The sequence below is a fragment of the Eretmochelys imbricata genome, chromosome 3, assembly GCF_965152235.1.
Source record: "Eretmochelys imbricata isolate rEreImb1 chromosome 3, rEreImb1.hap1, whole genome shotgun sequence".
In the NCBI taxonomy this organism is placed as follows: Eukaryota; Metazoa; Chordata; order Testudines; family Cheloniidae; genus Eretmochelys; species Eretmochelys imbricata.
Window position 1 is genome coordinate 99,056,549 of NC_135574.1, and position 16,759 is coordinate 99,073,307.

Genomic DNA, 16,759 nt, shown 5'->3' on the forward strand with positions numbered 1-16,759 from the left:
CCAGCTCAGACTGTACTCATAATGATTACCCAGCTTAGCTTTCTAAAATACAGCAAATTCTTGTCAGTTTTGAACCATTAAGAAACTTACAGGCAGCCTATCAAGCCAGTCTCTCACTTCCACCGCAAATAAGCACTGGACATATAAAATACTACATTCTATTTTTGGTATTTTATATGATGGTAGTCAGAATCTGGGTCCCATTGTGGTAGGTGCTGTGGAAACTCCAAAATTGACAACGTTCCTGCTCTACAATCTCAGGCCCTGATCCTGCATGCTTTTTTTCTTTACTCCTGTGAGGACTCCCACTGACTTCAACTTGACTATTTTTGTGAGTATAGTTATATACACATAGGGGTGTAGCAGGATCAGGGTTAACTTATGACAGGGCACAACTAATTATTGTGAGAAAGAGTAGGAAAAGGGAGAGAGGGAGGAAGAGGGTAACAATAATAGTTGTTTCCATAGGATAGCAATATTTGTAAATCAAAGGTTCTGAATCAGTTGATTTCCATAAAATGAGTATATAAGAGCAATCTCCACTAGCCTTCCATGTAAGATGGCTTTAAAAAGCCTTAATACAATATTACTAGTTTAGAATTAAAAGGATACAGACAACTGAAAAATCAGACTTCAGCCTGAAAATTTTTTACCTATTACAAGTGATAGCCTCAGAGTGCTATAACTAGAAGATGAGGAGAAAAACACATTTTTCTTCCATTGGTTTATGCACCAGACAGCACTTAGTGCACAGTCTGTGTCACTGAATCACTATAGACAATTTCCCTTGTTAGCATTTTTCACATGAGGTTTTTATTAGAAAAAATAGTTGTAACTGGCAGTGGGAAGTAATGGCAGGCGCATTGTCCCCAGTGTGATGGAGCAGCCCTGAGGCTTTTCAGACTTGCACCTAGCTGCCAATAGCTCCAAGGCAACATTTTGACAATCGGGCGCTAATTGGGGTAGCCAGAATGCAGGAGGTGCCTGGTCAGGCCTTTTTCCTCATAGACATACCACCTGCATGGAGGGTTGGGAGGTGCTGTTCCCCCCCCCCTCCCCATACCATCCATAAATTCTCAAGAGTCCAGATCTATGGGCTTTCCAGTTGGTTTGTGTTGGCATATCGGAGTCAAAGCAAAGGTTCTGTCCCAGTGCATTCAAAGCTATGATTTTCACAATCATAATGAGTCCCTTTCTGTACATCTATAAAAGTACTTACACCATAAACCTCTGTATCTAAATTATTATTCTGTGTACCATAAATGAATTTCTTGATTTCTGCATATTGTAATTTTAGACTGTTTCCTTTTACTTTTTTTAAATAAACAAAGATTACACATAGAAATAAAAGCTGCTATGCACATGCATGTGTCTGTGTGGTTTAATATCCAGTGAGTTCAGTGCACAAAACAAGATGCTGGCTAGCATGCAAATGCATGGAGTTCTGTACCTACATTTATTTAAATGATCACACATTGAAATAAACATACTGTATATGGCAATCGTTAGTCCCTTTATCTTTCTGCCTGGCTGATCTCCAAAATGGAGATTCAATAATTTTGACCTAGGGCCACTCTGAAAGTGTTCCCTAGCTGAGAATGTGCCCTCATGGTTGAATACTGAGAGTCACTAAGCAAGATCAACACATGCTTCAGAAACCTCTCTCTCAATACAATACAATACAATATTACCTCACCCATCTTTCTGTAATATCTTGGGTCCAACATGGCAGCGACAGCAGCACTTTATAGAATGTGTCCTTCAGAGCCCATCTTGAGCGCAGTTGCTACTTATAACCATTGATGTGGCAGAGTTAATGAGTGAAATTCTGACCCTGTTAAAGCCAATGAGAGGTTTTTGCCAGTGGGACCAGGACTTCATTCAACAGTTTTTCCCTTGGAGGAGTGGCTGCATAATACCTGACTGCATATTCTCTCACTGCTGGGGAAGGGGTAATATCCCTGTAGAATTGGGAGAAGCTGCCCAAGGAAATTCAGTTGTGCATCTGTGGGCCAGCAATTGTAGAGGTTCCTTTCCACTATGCAATCTTTGAGGGACATCTTCTGCCTGGTCCATAGATATTTATGCAGAGTTTGTTTTTTGTTTGGGGGGGAGGGAGAGGAGAAATTGCAATTCTGCCTGACCCTGATGAGGGCTCTTGTAAGATGCTTTCTACGGCTATGCTCGTATGTTGCCCGTGCAAGGGCTAGCGAACCGGTTGAAATGTTTTCAACTGAAATTTGTGTAAAAATGGCCATTTTTAAATGAATTTGTGTGAATTTTCATTCTTTGACTTTTACAATTTAAATTATCAACATTTTAATAAATATTCTTAACCCCATTCTTAGGGAAAAGATTTTGTTAAATAACTTCAATAAATATTTCTGAGGAAAAAGGGGGAAGGGATAACACGAGTCTATTCTGAACACTTTGAAAGTTTGTTTTCATTCTTAAGTCAGGTGCAGCATGCAGAACTGCACCCCATGCCCACAGGGGAGAGCAGAGGCTGCTATCTCCTTATTTCCCCTAGGAATGCCCAGCACTCCAAAGGAGATGGGGAGGGAAGGAAGCAGGACCACTGTTCCACCTTATACACTCCCACCAGCAGGGGCAAGTTAACTTCATGCTCTAGAGGAGTATAGTAGCAAGGGTACTGCCAGAGCATATCTTGGAGCTGTGAAAATGCCTCCTTGGTGCTCTCCTTGACCTGATGCAGCTCCACACCATATCTTATGGGCTCTATCTTAATGGCACAATTTGGGGCCTGATTCTAGTCACACTTAGCTGACAATTGGAGTTACTCAAATTTTACACCAATGTGAAACCAGAAGCTATAGCCCTGTTAATGAATATCACTGCACGTACTAATCTTTTTGTTTTAATACACATGAAATTGTTAAGTAGTCCGTTTTTAAGTGAAAGTTCTTTTGCACTTTTTTAATATTGAAAACATATATAAATACTAAGATCTTCAGGACTTTGTGGATTTTTAAATTTTCAGGATGCGTGCATACCAAACATTTTACTCAGTTACAAATCATCCTGTAGCGACTAAATAAAAATATTTAAAGTATCATAGAATATCGGGGTTGGAAGGGACCTCAGGAGGTCATCTAGTCCAACCCGCTACTCAAAGCAGGACTGATCCCCAATTAAATCATCCTAGCCAGGGCTTTGTCAAGCCTGACCTTAAACTTCTAAGGAAGGAGATTCCACTACCTCCCTAGGTAATGCATTCCAGTGCTTCACCACCCTCCTAGTGAAAAAATTTTTCCTAATATCCAACTTAAATCTCCCCCCATTGTATTGTATGTTTACTTCAGGCATTTCAAAGCAATTTGCCTGAACGGAATACAGATTAGGTGCTATAAGAATAAAAATGTAAGATGCCTTTTGTTTGGTAAGCATCCTAGAAGATGCCATAATTAAGGCATAATGCACTGTGCTTCTTCTGTAAAAGAAGAATACAGGAACAAGATGCAACCAATGTGGTGACACTAGGGACTGTTCAAAGAAAATTGTACTGCAAATGGAAAAGGAAGAAGGCAGATAAAGAAGAATACTCACACTCTGTTTAAGGAATGCAGGGAAAAGATGGGGGTGGCAAAAAACTTAGAATGTGTTAATACTAGCCAAATAGAGAATAAGAACTTTATTAAATATATTGGAGGGGGAAAAGTTATTAGAAAGAGAGTAGTTCCATTAATAAATGACAGCGGTTGAATTAATGCTGACACAGAATTAGCAGAGATATTTAAGAGGAGAATTCAGTCTCTTTAACAAGACAAATAAGATTGGCCCAATAAATGATTTGATTTTTCAAATGTGCTGAGCACACAACAGCTCTCGTGGTCTTAAGAGCTTAATGCTAGGGATGCATTTAAAAAAAAAAACAAAACTTGGTCACTGTGTTTGGCAATCTGATAGAACCAAATTCCATTCTTTTGCATTGATGTAAATCCAGAGTAACTCCACTTCCTTCAGGAAATTACTCTAGATCTATATTGAAGTAACCAAGAACCCAATCTGGCCCTAAATATATACAGGTTATGTTGTACGTTGATGTGAATGCCACCATTTTCCTCCACTAATGTAAGTAAGGTATTCTCTCCCAATAGAAATTCTGTGCTCAGTAAATACTGAGTTTGCAGTAAATATTTCTGTTCTTACCAGGAATGGAAATATGTATTTGAAAGAAGGCACACAAGTCAGTATTATCAATCAAGTATACTTGAGGGCAGGATTGAGACATATGACTTTCAGCTACTTGAGAAATATTACTGATTTGCTGTCTTGTATCAATCTCTTTTGCTAGAGCATGCAAGGGTGTAATCAGGAAGGCCTAGGCACAATTGGAGTTGCAGCTAGCAAGGGATGTGAAGGGTAACAAGAAGGGTTTCTACAGGTATGTTAGCAACAAGAAGGTTGTCAGGGAAAGTGTGGGACCCTTACTGAATAGGGGAGGCAACATAGTGATAGATGATGTGGAAAAAGCTGAAGTACTCAATGCTGCTTTTTTTTTTTTTTTTTTTTTGCCTCAGTCTTCGCAGACAAGGGCAGCTCCCAGACTGCTGCACTGGACAACACAGTATGGGGAGGAGGTGAGCTGCCCTCAGTGGTGAAATAACAGGTTAAGGACTATTTAGAAAAGCTGGACATGCACAAGTCCATGGGTCCAGATCTAAGGGTGCTGAGGGAGTTGGCTGATGTGATTGCAGAGCCATTGGCCATTATCTTTGAAAATTCGTGGCGATCAGGGGAGGCCCCAGACAATTGGGAAAAGGCAAATATAGTGCCCATATTTTAAAAAGGGAAGAAAGAGAACCCAGGGAACTACAGACCGATCAGCTTCACTTCAGTCCCTGGCAAAATCATGGAACAGGTCCTTAAAGAATCCACTTGGAGAAGAGGAAGGTGATCAGGAACAGTCAACATGGATTCACCAAGGGCAAGTCATGCCTGACCAACCTGATTGCCTTCTATGATGAGATAACTGGCTCTGTGGATATGGGGAAAGCGGTGGACGGGATATATCTTGACTTTAGCAAAGCGTTTGATATGGTCTCCCACAGTATTCTTGATAGGAAGTTAAAGAAGTATGGATTGGATGAATGGACTATAAGGTGGATAGAAAGCTGGCTAGATTGTCGGACTCAAAAAGGTACTAATCAATGGCTCGATATCTAGCTGGCAGCCAGTATCAAACTGAGCGCCCCAGGCGTCAGTCCTGGGGCCGGTTTTGTTCAACATCTTTATTAATGATCTGGATGATGGGATGAATTCCACCCTCTGCAAGTTCACAGATGACACAAAACTGGGGGGAAAGGTAGATACACTGGAGGGTAGGGATACGGTCCAGAGTGACCTAGACAAATTGGAGGACTGGGCCAAAAGAAATCTGATGAGGTTCAACAAGGACAAGTGCAGAGTCCTGCACTTAGGACGGAAGAATCCCATGCACCACTACAGGCTGGGGACCGACTGGCTAAGCACAGTTCTGCAGAAAAGGACCTGGGGATTACAGTGGATGAGAAGCTGGATATGAGTCAGCAGTGTGCCCTTGTTGCCAAGAAGGCCAACGGCATATTGGGCTGCATTAGTAGGAGCATTGCCAGTAGATCGAGGGAAGTGATTATTCCCCTATATTTGGCATTGGTGAGGCCTGGAGTATTGTGCCCCACTACAAAAGGGATGTGGACAAATTGGAGAGAGTCCAGCGCAGGGCAACGAAAATGATCAGGGGGTTGGGGTACATGACATAAGAGGAGAGACTAAGGGAACTGCGCTTGTTTAGTCTGCAGAAGAGAAGAGTGAGTGGCGGATTTGATAGCAGCCTTCAACTACCTGAAGGGGGTTCCCAAAGAGGATGGAGCTAGGCTGTTCTCAGTGGTGGCAGATGACGGAACAAGAAGCAAGGGTCTCAAGTTGCAGTGCGGGAGGTATAGGTTGGATATTAGGAACACTATTTCACTAGGAGGGTGGTAAAGCACTGGAATGGGTTACCTAGGGAGGTGGTGGAATCTCCATCCTTAGAGGTTTTTAAGGCCCAGCTTGACAAAGCCCTGGCTGGGATGATTTAGTTGGTGTTGGTCCTGCTTTGAGCAGGGGATTGGACTAGATGACCTCCTGAGGTCTCTTCCAACCCTAATATTCTATCATTCTATAGAGCTCAAGACTTTAAAAGATTACAGTGCCTCATTTGATGTGCATTGGTAAAACATGACTACTTGTACACAGTTATATTACCCAGTCAGATCACTCAGGTTCCAAACACCAATTATAAAGTGTTTGGTGTGAGATCTTTACACAGCAATTGTACCTACAGTAATATTCTTTACTACTATCTTTACAGAGCATATGTATAAATTAGTTTGAACTATACATGATTAGCAGTTCACTATGTAACTGAAATTTATTCTTTTTTTCCTTCCTTTTTTCCCCAAAATACTTTCATTGTACAGATTTTTCCACATTCATCTTATGGATGATTTTCAGAGTCTGTCTTCGCCAGATATGGCAGCATCACCAGTTTAAAGAGCCAACCACTAAGCAACCCTGTCTTGTGGTGCCATGTCAACAGGAACAGGTTCCAAATTCAATTCTATGACACTACACCAATTTATTCTAGTTGACGCTCTGACTACACATATAGATGTCCCAGGACCACAAACACAACACTACAATGAGATCACAAGTTTGTTCAGTGACTCACTAGGTATATTTCTAATGATCTGGTACTTGAGAATCCCTGTCAGTGAAGATTTTTAAGAACGGGTTTTACAAACGCATGTCAGGGACGGTCTATGTATACTTAGTTCTGCCTCAGCCTGAGGGAATGGTCTAGATGACCTCTTGAGGTCCCTTCCAGGTAGTGACGGATTAACCAGTGGGCCAATGGAGTCCGTGCCCAGGGACCTTGGCCAATTGGGGGGCCCAGAAAAATGGGCACCCTTGCGCCCCAACCCACCCACCCGGCGTGCCCGTCGGGGAACCGGGTTGAGGTGCAGGGGCTTGCCCTGGTCTGCCCACCTTGCACTTCTGCCAGAGAGTGGGGCAAGCCCCCCGCATTCAGAGCCAGCTCTGTGGCAGGACTGCTGGAGGGGGAGGGGCGCGGAGGAGGGCAAGCCCCTGCACTGATCCCATTTCCCCAGCAGGAGTGCAGGGCGCATGGGGATTGCAAGCAGAAGGGGTAGGGTGAGGAGGGGCCCCCACTTGCTTTGTCCTAGGGTCCCACAAAAACTTAATCCACCTCTGCTTCCAGGCCTATGTTTCTGTGATCCTACCAATACTTTCTTCTCTTGGACAGTGTGTGTTTGTCTAAACTAGTCTAGACCAATTTTAAACTGAGCTGAAATCATCCCATCACCCTTGCATCCTGATCCACATTCATATAAAACAGTGGCAGCCTTTCCTTTTTCCAGTTTGTGTTTGTGGGTTCCAAATAACAGATGAAGGCATGAAATGAAAAGCTGCTCATGTAGTATATGCTGAATGCAAGCCTATATTAAACTGACCACTTGATCTGGTATTCCACTCTATGTAAAGATCCACATATGTTAATACTATTCTATAGCCGCCGATGAATAACAGAAATAATATAGATGAGGTCTTGTATAGAATGCTTAGTGTGGTTCTGTTGTGCCAGCAAACAGCAAAGCAGATTCAACAGTTTAATTTAGCTGAACGTGCAACATGTGGTACATAAAATCAGAATAATCAAGACTCTATTGATATACTGTACTGGTGTATAGGCAGTGATTTAGATCAGCATAGTTATGCAACGGAATTAAATATGGGCATGAAACCACAGTCTTTGTCCACAGAGAAGCTGATCACGTGTTCAGTAGCTGGCATGTTATGTGCATTCTTAGGGTCTGATCCTGAGAGGTGCTGAACACTCTAAACTTTCATTATATTGATGTGTTGGGGTTGCTCAGCAGTACTCAAGGATAGCTCCATACACAGGGAATTTTTCGTGAGCAGCATATGACAGACGCAGCAGCAGCAAAATGGTGCAAGAGAACAAATACTTTGTGCTCACCGACAGTCCAACCAGCCTCCCCTCCATTTGTAATCTTTTTATACAAATACATAATTAATTTAATTATACAGATTAATTAAGAAAAAAGAAACCAGCAACACTTTTCACTGTTCCCCTTCCTCCTGGAAACTGTTCTAAAATGCATGTGGTGCACTCTACTGGCTGCTTTGGTAATTATTATTTTTCAATGAGTTCATGATGAATAATTGGTTATTGGTGCATTTTTTGAGATTATCCAAATGAAGACTAATACACACATGAATTAATCTAAAACCAATCCCCCTGTACTTTTGATTGGATGAGGTTCTTGTTTGATTTGTTGCTTTTGGCTGATATGTAGCTGCTGTGTTTAACATAGAGGTGGCTGAGTTTCAATGGTGAGTAAAGTGCACTCATTTATCTGCTTTTTACAACATATGTCTGGGAGAAGTGGTTAGCCTAGTGGCTAGGCATGGGATTTGGGAGTCAGTAGTCCTTAGCTTCATTCCTAGACCAGTCATTTACTTTTTGTGACCTTTGTACAAGCCACCTAACAGCACCCTGCCTCAGTTTACCTATCTATACAATGAGGTTAATATGTATATTACAGAGCTGTCTGAGGCCTATTTAATGCTTGTTAAATTGTTTTAAAAGTCACTCCCTAAGTGCAAAGTATTGTTAATGTCCTTTTGTGCGTGTTACATTGAGGATAAAATGATGCAGATTTGGATTGAACTGTCTGTATTAATGAGGGCAGGGTAATGTCTTCAGGAACAAATGCTAAATCTACTGTGCTTGAGTTCTGGTTAGTGACTCTACCAGAGATACAGGAAGTTTGGGGAGAAACTATATGACAAAACCTATGCTTTGGACCCAGATCACCTCTGGCTAGTGAAAATCAGTGTTGGGGAGCTAGGCCCATTTTCAGTGCTGACTGTCAATACCTCCATTACAGTGGGCAGATTGCTGCCTTCTCTGAAGGACGCCCAAGAAACTACCATGTGGCCCTGACAAATGTGGCCAATTATAACGCTAAACTAAATCTTCCAAGTTTTGTTAAAACCATTCTTATCATCATTCTTGTCTTTTCAATATCCAACTGCCTTTAATCTTAACCCAGTCAAGTCTGGGTTTTAACCTGGGTATGGCATGGAAAGTGCACTGGTCACATTAGTGGCCAATGATGGATGCAGATCAGGTGTCCATTCAAATACTCTTCTCCATGAGGAGTTGTTGATTTGACTGCAGACTGCAGCTGATGTGGGGGAGATTGCTCAGATACTTTCTTGCTGCGCATTCCCAGAGGAAGGCTTTTGTGCAATTCCTTTCTTGCACTGAGGATGCTCTCACATGGGGTTTCAGAGGCTTCTATTTTATCTCCCTTGTACAATGGGTGTATGGGACCATTGTCAGGGTCAGTGTGAGGCAGAAGCTGTGATGTATTCAGTATGCTGATAACTCAAGTCTGTGTCTCAGCCAATCTAGACAGTGAACTGAATGCTGTATCCAGTGTCTGGTGGCTACAGTGGGAATTGGATGAGGGTTAGTTGGCTCCAGCTTTAACCAAGTCAGATGGAAATGATGATGGTAGGTAGGGAGAAGCTATCTGAAAAAATCCAGATGATATCTGCTGCTTTGATTAAAGATGTGTGTCTGCCATTTGTTAATATTCAGGTTCACAGGAAACCTGTGCATACAGCTAGTTCTCAGGGTGGTCTTGGATGATCAGGTATGAGAGGGAGCCAGGATGGTTTTTGTCAATTTACATCTGGCTAGGAGTTAGCAACCAATTATTTCAGATGCTCTCCAAGTCACTTTGCAGTTTGGGTCTGTCCTCTTTTCTTTGTTACCCCTCCAATTTTGCTGTTGCCTGTAAATATGACCACAGCTGAATGTACACCAGAGAAACACCTGTTAATGTAAAACATGAAGCAGCCAGGCAAGATAGAAAGGTGCGGGGGGCGGTTTTTTGGGTTTTGGTTTTTTTTAAGCTTAGTCAGTCGAAAAAGCCTATGAAAATAGTGAGTCCTGGACTAGGACACAGCTATCTGGAAATGTTGTTGCGTGAAGATAATAGATGCTTCAAACTGTAAGAGAAGCAATTGCATGGACCACCATTGGTCCATTGACCACAGTTTGAGAATCTTTGCCCTAATGAGGAGTCCGGTGGCACCTTAAAGACAAACAGATTTATTTAGGCATAAGCTTTTGTGGAGAAAAAAAAACACTTAGATGTGCGGTTTTTTACCCATGAAAGCTTATGCCCAAATAAATCTGTTCGTCTTTAAGGTGCCACCAGACTCCTTGTTAGTCTGTATCCACAAAAACCATATGGCTACGCCTCTGATACATTGCCCTAATGGGATAATATCTATTGCTCAGAAGTATTCCTCTGATCTACTACTGGTCTTAGTGTCCTAGGGAGTTGAAGTCCCCAAATCGCTGCCAGTCTTGGGTTTCCGACAAGTTGCCATACTCATTCTTGCTACACTTGCAGATTGTAGAAATGATCAAATGAAGAAATCCAAGTAACGTATACAACATTACCATGCCTTGGGCATAAATTGGCTCTGACAGCACAACTGAGCACTCAAATTTTACAGTTATGTTTGATTATAAGTATCTAACTTTATGGCACCTTGTTTTTTTTATTCTGGAGTTGAATTCTTAGTACAGTTTCTTGTAGCTAGAACTGGTCAAATATTGAACAAAAATATTCACAAACATTCATCAGAATAAAAACTGGAACTTTCATTTGATACGATCTGTCCCTGTGGTGGGGCGGTGCCCCACCCCCATGCCAGATTGGGCTACAACAGGCCAGAGCAGCTGCACAAGGTGGCAGACAATCAGGGAGGGCCTGTTAGAGAGCCAATCAGGGCCAGTACTACAGCCAGCCAATCAGGGCTAGGCTAGGCCCTATATAAAGGCTGCCCTGGAAGGGAGCAGGCAGTCTCTTTCACGTCTTCAGAGGGTGAAGGTCTGTCTTCTGCATGAGGAGACTAGCACCAGGGACAGTGCAGTGAGCAGAAGGGAACTTCTGCCCGGTACCTGTTGGGCTGCGGGCCCTGAGAAAAAGGGCCTAGCCAGTCCAAAGGGACAGAAGGGGAAATGGCCCAGGCAGAGAGATGGACAAAGAGAGAGAAGGAGGGCAGGCAGGAAGGCTGCTGCCAAAGCGTCCCTGGGTTGGGACCCAGAGTAGAGGGTGGGCCTGGGTTTCCCCCTTCCCCCTTGCACTTCTACCTGGCTGTTTGGAGTGGCCATCACGGACTGCACCAGACCCTTGCCAAAAGGGGTTAGACTTTGAGGTGTGGTTGGTCATTGTGGCTGGGGCAAAGAGAAGGACTGCTGATAACACCAAACCCCCGGAAGCAGTTGAGACTGGAGCAGTGGGCACTGCCGGAGGGCAGTGTCCTGAAGAGGATGCCGCAAGCTGGGAGCAACGTGGGTCGAGATGCCAATCTAGGGCAAGAGATGGACGGGACGCCATAGGCAGAGGGCACTCTGCATGAGTTGAGCTAATTCCCAGAGCAAACAGCAGGAGGTGCTGCGGTGGTGAGTCCCAACCCTGTCACAGTCCCCTTTTATTTGCTTTTTCACAAGCATTCATCTGTGTGAAATTTATTTCAAATGAATATTCATAGGAAGGAAAATCACTGAAGAATTGTGCAACCATTTGCACTAGAAATCATGATGGGCCTATTCAGATGGCTCTTTGTGGGTTTGGGAATCAGCCAGTCAGGGCTGAAAACATACCGCTCACACAGCATGAATTGTGAATCCTCAAAGTGACAGCTATGGTGAATTGTGTGTAAGCATTTACAGGTTAACACACAACCATGTAAATTATTCACAAATAATTTTAAATAAGTAGCAAATTTCTAAAAAATAATCCTGTTAACAGTCAAAGATTAAACTTTTGTTTATGGCTAGCTTGCCCAGCTCTGCTTACAACAATGCCCATCCTATTGTGATAGGGTAGGAAAGCAATGTGATAATAGTATAGGAAGGAACAGAAAAATATAGGGCACAAGAACATATTTATGCTGGGTATTCTGGATGTAGTAAATTCAGTTACTCTTTTGTAACTCAAAGAGTTTACCTAGATCAGATGTAAACTGTGTGGTTTCTGCAGAGAGAACTATTTATAGGGTTTACTTGAGATTTTCACAAAAAAGTGTTTCTGTGACATTAGTCAGACTTATTTTGACTGTCAGTGTAGTAGCTTAATATTTGCTGGCTCTCTCACTATCGTATATTTACACAAGAACATATTGCTAACCCTGAGTACAGCAAACAGACAGCAGAAAAGATGAAACACTTGTTACAAATTTTACTAATCTGCATGCGTATATATTGCAGTCTATATGCACACACAATATAAGGGCAAACCCACCCTTCCAGGAGGGAGCTAAGCAGAGGGCATGGAATGCTTCTGAGTCTTTAGTATAAGAGACTACTGCTCTCACTGGCAAGCAAGACTAAGAGTGAGCAACTGCAACATGCTAATATGCACTTCTTTGCTCCACTTTGGAGGAGGAAACACATGCACACCCCTCACCAGCATGTGCTGCTGATTCCACCACAAGTAATAGCAAGTTGGGAGTACAATACACATCCTCTCTAACCAATGGATTAGATCTTTCTGTGACAGGTGCAGTGACTGGAACTGTAGTTAGCACCCCCTCCTACAACTTTCTTCAGTGCTGTACAGAGGACCTACACTGGTGCTTTGGCAAGTGTAGGGAAGGGAAGTTGAACTATGGCCCCATTTAAGTCAGTGGGAATTTTGCCTTGGATTTCAACCACAACAGAGCCAGGATTTCACCTGGGGAGAGAAGACTGTTCCTATGCAGCAGAGGATCTCTATACATATGTATCTCTGAGTGAATTAAATTAAATATAAAGCCCTGTGAAACCAATTGAAAGAGGGCCCTAAAATCTGGCTACTAAGACTCCTCTCCAACTCAGTATTTACCTAGATCCCTGCACTGCCAATATTTAAAAATAGAAATAACAATCTGCTTCTTCCTTCCCAGCCTGTAGGAGTAATAGATCAGTTAGTTCAGTGCATTTTTTTTTTTTTTTTGCTTGTGTGTGCTAGGGATGTGGGGTGTGAGACTTTACTAAGGGAAAGCTAAATTGAACAAGGAGTTTTCCATTTACTGGAAGTTAAAGTTTGTGACAGGAGCGCTTCCATTTCAACTAGTGAATGTCATCTGTTCAGCAATAATTCTGACCGTCAGAATTTTTTGACTGGGCTTGAAAATTGTTTTATTTTTACCTTTTTTTCCTTTTGCTGTTTCTGTTGACTGTCTTTAAAACTGTGCAGATGGGAAGTCAGCAGTCTCATTGATTTAAAGCTCAAATTTTCTTGGAGCAAGACTCGAAGTAAGGATGTATTATTTTTGTAGAATGTATTATTTAGAAAGTAGATGTTAAGCCTGCTTGCAGCCTCTTTAACCATCAACTCAACAGAATCTGGCAGCTATTAATTTTGTTTTGATTTGGAACATTTTGCAAAAGTACACATATGGAGGCAATAATTTACTGTAGCTTTAATTTGGTTGCCATGTGCTGGCTGAAATATCAAAGCTCCAACCAAGCAGAAGTGCCCCAGCTTTACAAGTCTGACTTTCTCAATTTATAACGGCCATTAATGAATATCATGTTGTATTACGTTAACAAAGCATTTCATGGGGTAATCCAGTCCCATTCATATGAAAATGATATTGCTTTGTGTTGGGGCCCCACCAATATGGTAATACCATATTATCTGGATTTAAGAGGGCAAACTACAGTATCCTGGTTTAAAGGTTAAAGTCCAAGAGATGGTGACAAGTCTCTTGCTCACTTATGCATCTGTCTACACAGCCTACCTACCAGCTGTAGTTTACAGTAATTTTTTAAAAATGTTGCCTTCTGTTTGTTTAATGCTACCGTAATATTTGTGATATTTCCTCAACTAAGCAGAGGAAATATTTTAACTTTTTTGCAAATGGTATCTGTAAAGATTTTAAAAACAAGCAGTCTATCATGCATGCAAATAGTTATTGGAGTACAATGAGTTCAGTGCTACATTTTCCAAGAGCTGGTTGTTGAAAAATTAGTTGCTGTATTTTTGAAGATTGTGAGAATCTATATTTGCAAGGAAGATTGTTACTGTTCATTGCATTGAAATAGGAAGTTGTGGAAATAACCTAATTCAACTGTCTTGTTTTATAACCTTCTCAACTGTTGAAAGACCTCAGAAATCCTGGCCCCATTAAAGTCAATGGATAAAACACCCACTGACTTCAGTGGGCCCAGGATTTCCTTTCAAGCCAGCTCAACGCCAATCTATCATGTTTTTAGCATGTTCTGATCCACATCTGACTGGTTCTAGAACATGCTAAAAATATGCTTGCTTGATGGGCTAAGTGCTGAAACAGCAAAGCAGTTGACGAATTTGGTGAAAGTGAATTAGTGTCTAAGAGCAGATACAAGAGAGTGGTAGGCATCAGTATTTAGTAAATGGTGCACTCAGTTACGTTCTTGCCTTTCTAGCTTTTCCTTTGGGACAATATTTGTTTGGGTTTTTTTGAGGCATAAGTGTGCTTATGAGATGAATCACATAGTATGTTCCTGGGTTTCGCCTCATAAAACCTTTGACATTTTTTACTGGATATGTCAGTGTTTTTAACTATTTGTGGTAAATGGCACCAATCCTGCAAATAGCTCAGATCAACCCTGTGAGTCCCTAAAGTAACTGAAAGGAAAAAGGCAGTAGGAATTGAGGCAGGGGTGAATATGAATGTCTTTAGAAGGCAAGCTTCTCTCTTCTATCCATGGTTCCACACTGCCAGGGAGATGAAGGTAGTCCCAGAGGCAGCACATGTGGGAGAGGAGCAGGGGCATGAAACTCTGCAAGGTTTCATTCACTCATTGAATTTTCCCCAAATTCTTCCACTGAAGGGAGGGAGAATCAGGGTTTGCTCCCGCTACGATCTTCTCTCCTGGAGGAAAAACTGAAAGTTCGGGTTGGGATTTTCTAAAGCACACAAATGACTTAGGAGCATAGGTGCTGGAACAAGCAGTACAGGGGCTACAGCAGCACCCCCTGATTTGAAGTGGTTTCCATCATATACACGGTTTACAGTTTGGTTCAATGGCTTTCAGCACCCCCACTATACAAATTGTTCCAGCACCCCTGCTTTGGAGCACAACTCCTGTTGAAAATCAATGGGATTTGTGCTCCTAAGGACTAGTCTACACTTCAAAGTTTTGCCCCTGTAACTATGCCAATGTAGTTAAATCAGAAAACAACCCCAGTATAGATGCAGTTATACCATTATAACGGTGTTTATACTGGTACAGCTTATTCCAATTCAGGAACCAAAATAAACTAGACCGGCATAAGACTCTTATACCTGTAAAACTGTGTCTATAAATTTAACTGGCATAACTATGTCAGTGGGGAAAAAAAAATCACTTCCCCCATCCCCCAACTGGTATAGTTATGCTGGTAAATCTTGAAAGGGAGACCAGCCCTGAGTCACTCAAGGTGTTTTGGAAAATCCCACCTTTCAGCATCAAAGCCTGTAGCTTTGGGATCTGCCAGAGGCACAGAGCCACCAGCTCAGAGTCCATGTGCCTATGTGCTGCCTCTGGGACTCTCTTCATCTCCCTGTCAGTGTGGATCTGTAGATAGTTGAGAGAGGAATGAGAAGCTTGCCTTCTAAAACCATTCATTTCTCTCTTCTCTCCCCCCGCCCCCAATCCCTACTGCCTTTTCACTTTCAGTTGCTTCAGGACGTACTACAAATTAAGTTGCTGTCAAAAATGATTACAAGATTTGACACTGAAGAGCCCTTCCTTTTTAGAGCCCTAGCTTGAGTATTGTCTATTTGTGGAAGCCTCAGGTTCTACACCTTAATCTATGCAAAGTGAACTTCATTAGAATAATCATAGGAAGATATTTTCATAAGGAATCAGCACTGTGCATAATGTGTAATATAACATTATGCAGAAGTGTATATTTAGTATGTAAGCAAAATAGTTTTTATTTCTTGAATGTTGCCTAACGTACTTGTTACATAGGCAAAAGGGCACCCCTGTTGTTGCCCCATGCAGCAGGTACATCATTTCTGAAGTGCTGACATGTGAGTGGGATTCTGACACCTTAGAATGCTGTCACATTCTTCCTCCGAGCATTCCTGCCTCCAAGGGGTTAAATGTTCTGCTTGTGGAAATACTTTACATTCCCCACCCTTAAATCACTTTTATAACATATAGGGTAGTTCAATAAACCTGATTCTTCTGATTACAACTGAAATTCTTCTAGAAGGTGAAGTATGGCACTTCCTAAAGGGGCCTTAAGATAGTTAAGCCCCTTTTGAAAATCCCAGTCTAAATTTTTGTGCACATCGTGTGTTCAATGTTTCTCCCATTTGGGCCACTGAGGACAATGGGGTGCACAGGTTTAACTGTGGTCAGATGTGGGCTGAAATCTCCATTGGAAGTCAATAAGAGTCTTTCTCTTAACTTTACTGGGAGCTGAAGGCTGACCTGCAGACCATTAAGCTTTTATTTTAACGGGTATCACTGCAGCTTGTTTCACTGGAGTTTTTGTTAAGAACCACAGACTGTGAGCCATTTTCTTTTTATTTATCTCTGAAGTGCCACACTCACTTATGGCACTGTATGAAAACTAGTAACCAACAAGAGTCTTTAAAATTATTTTATATACTTGCAAACAGG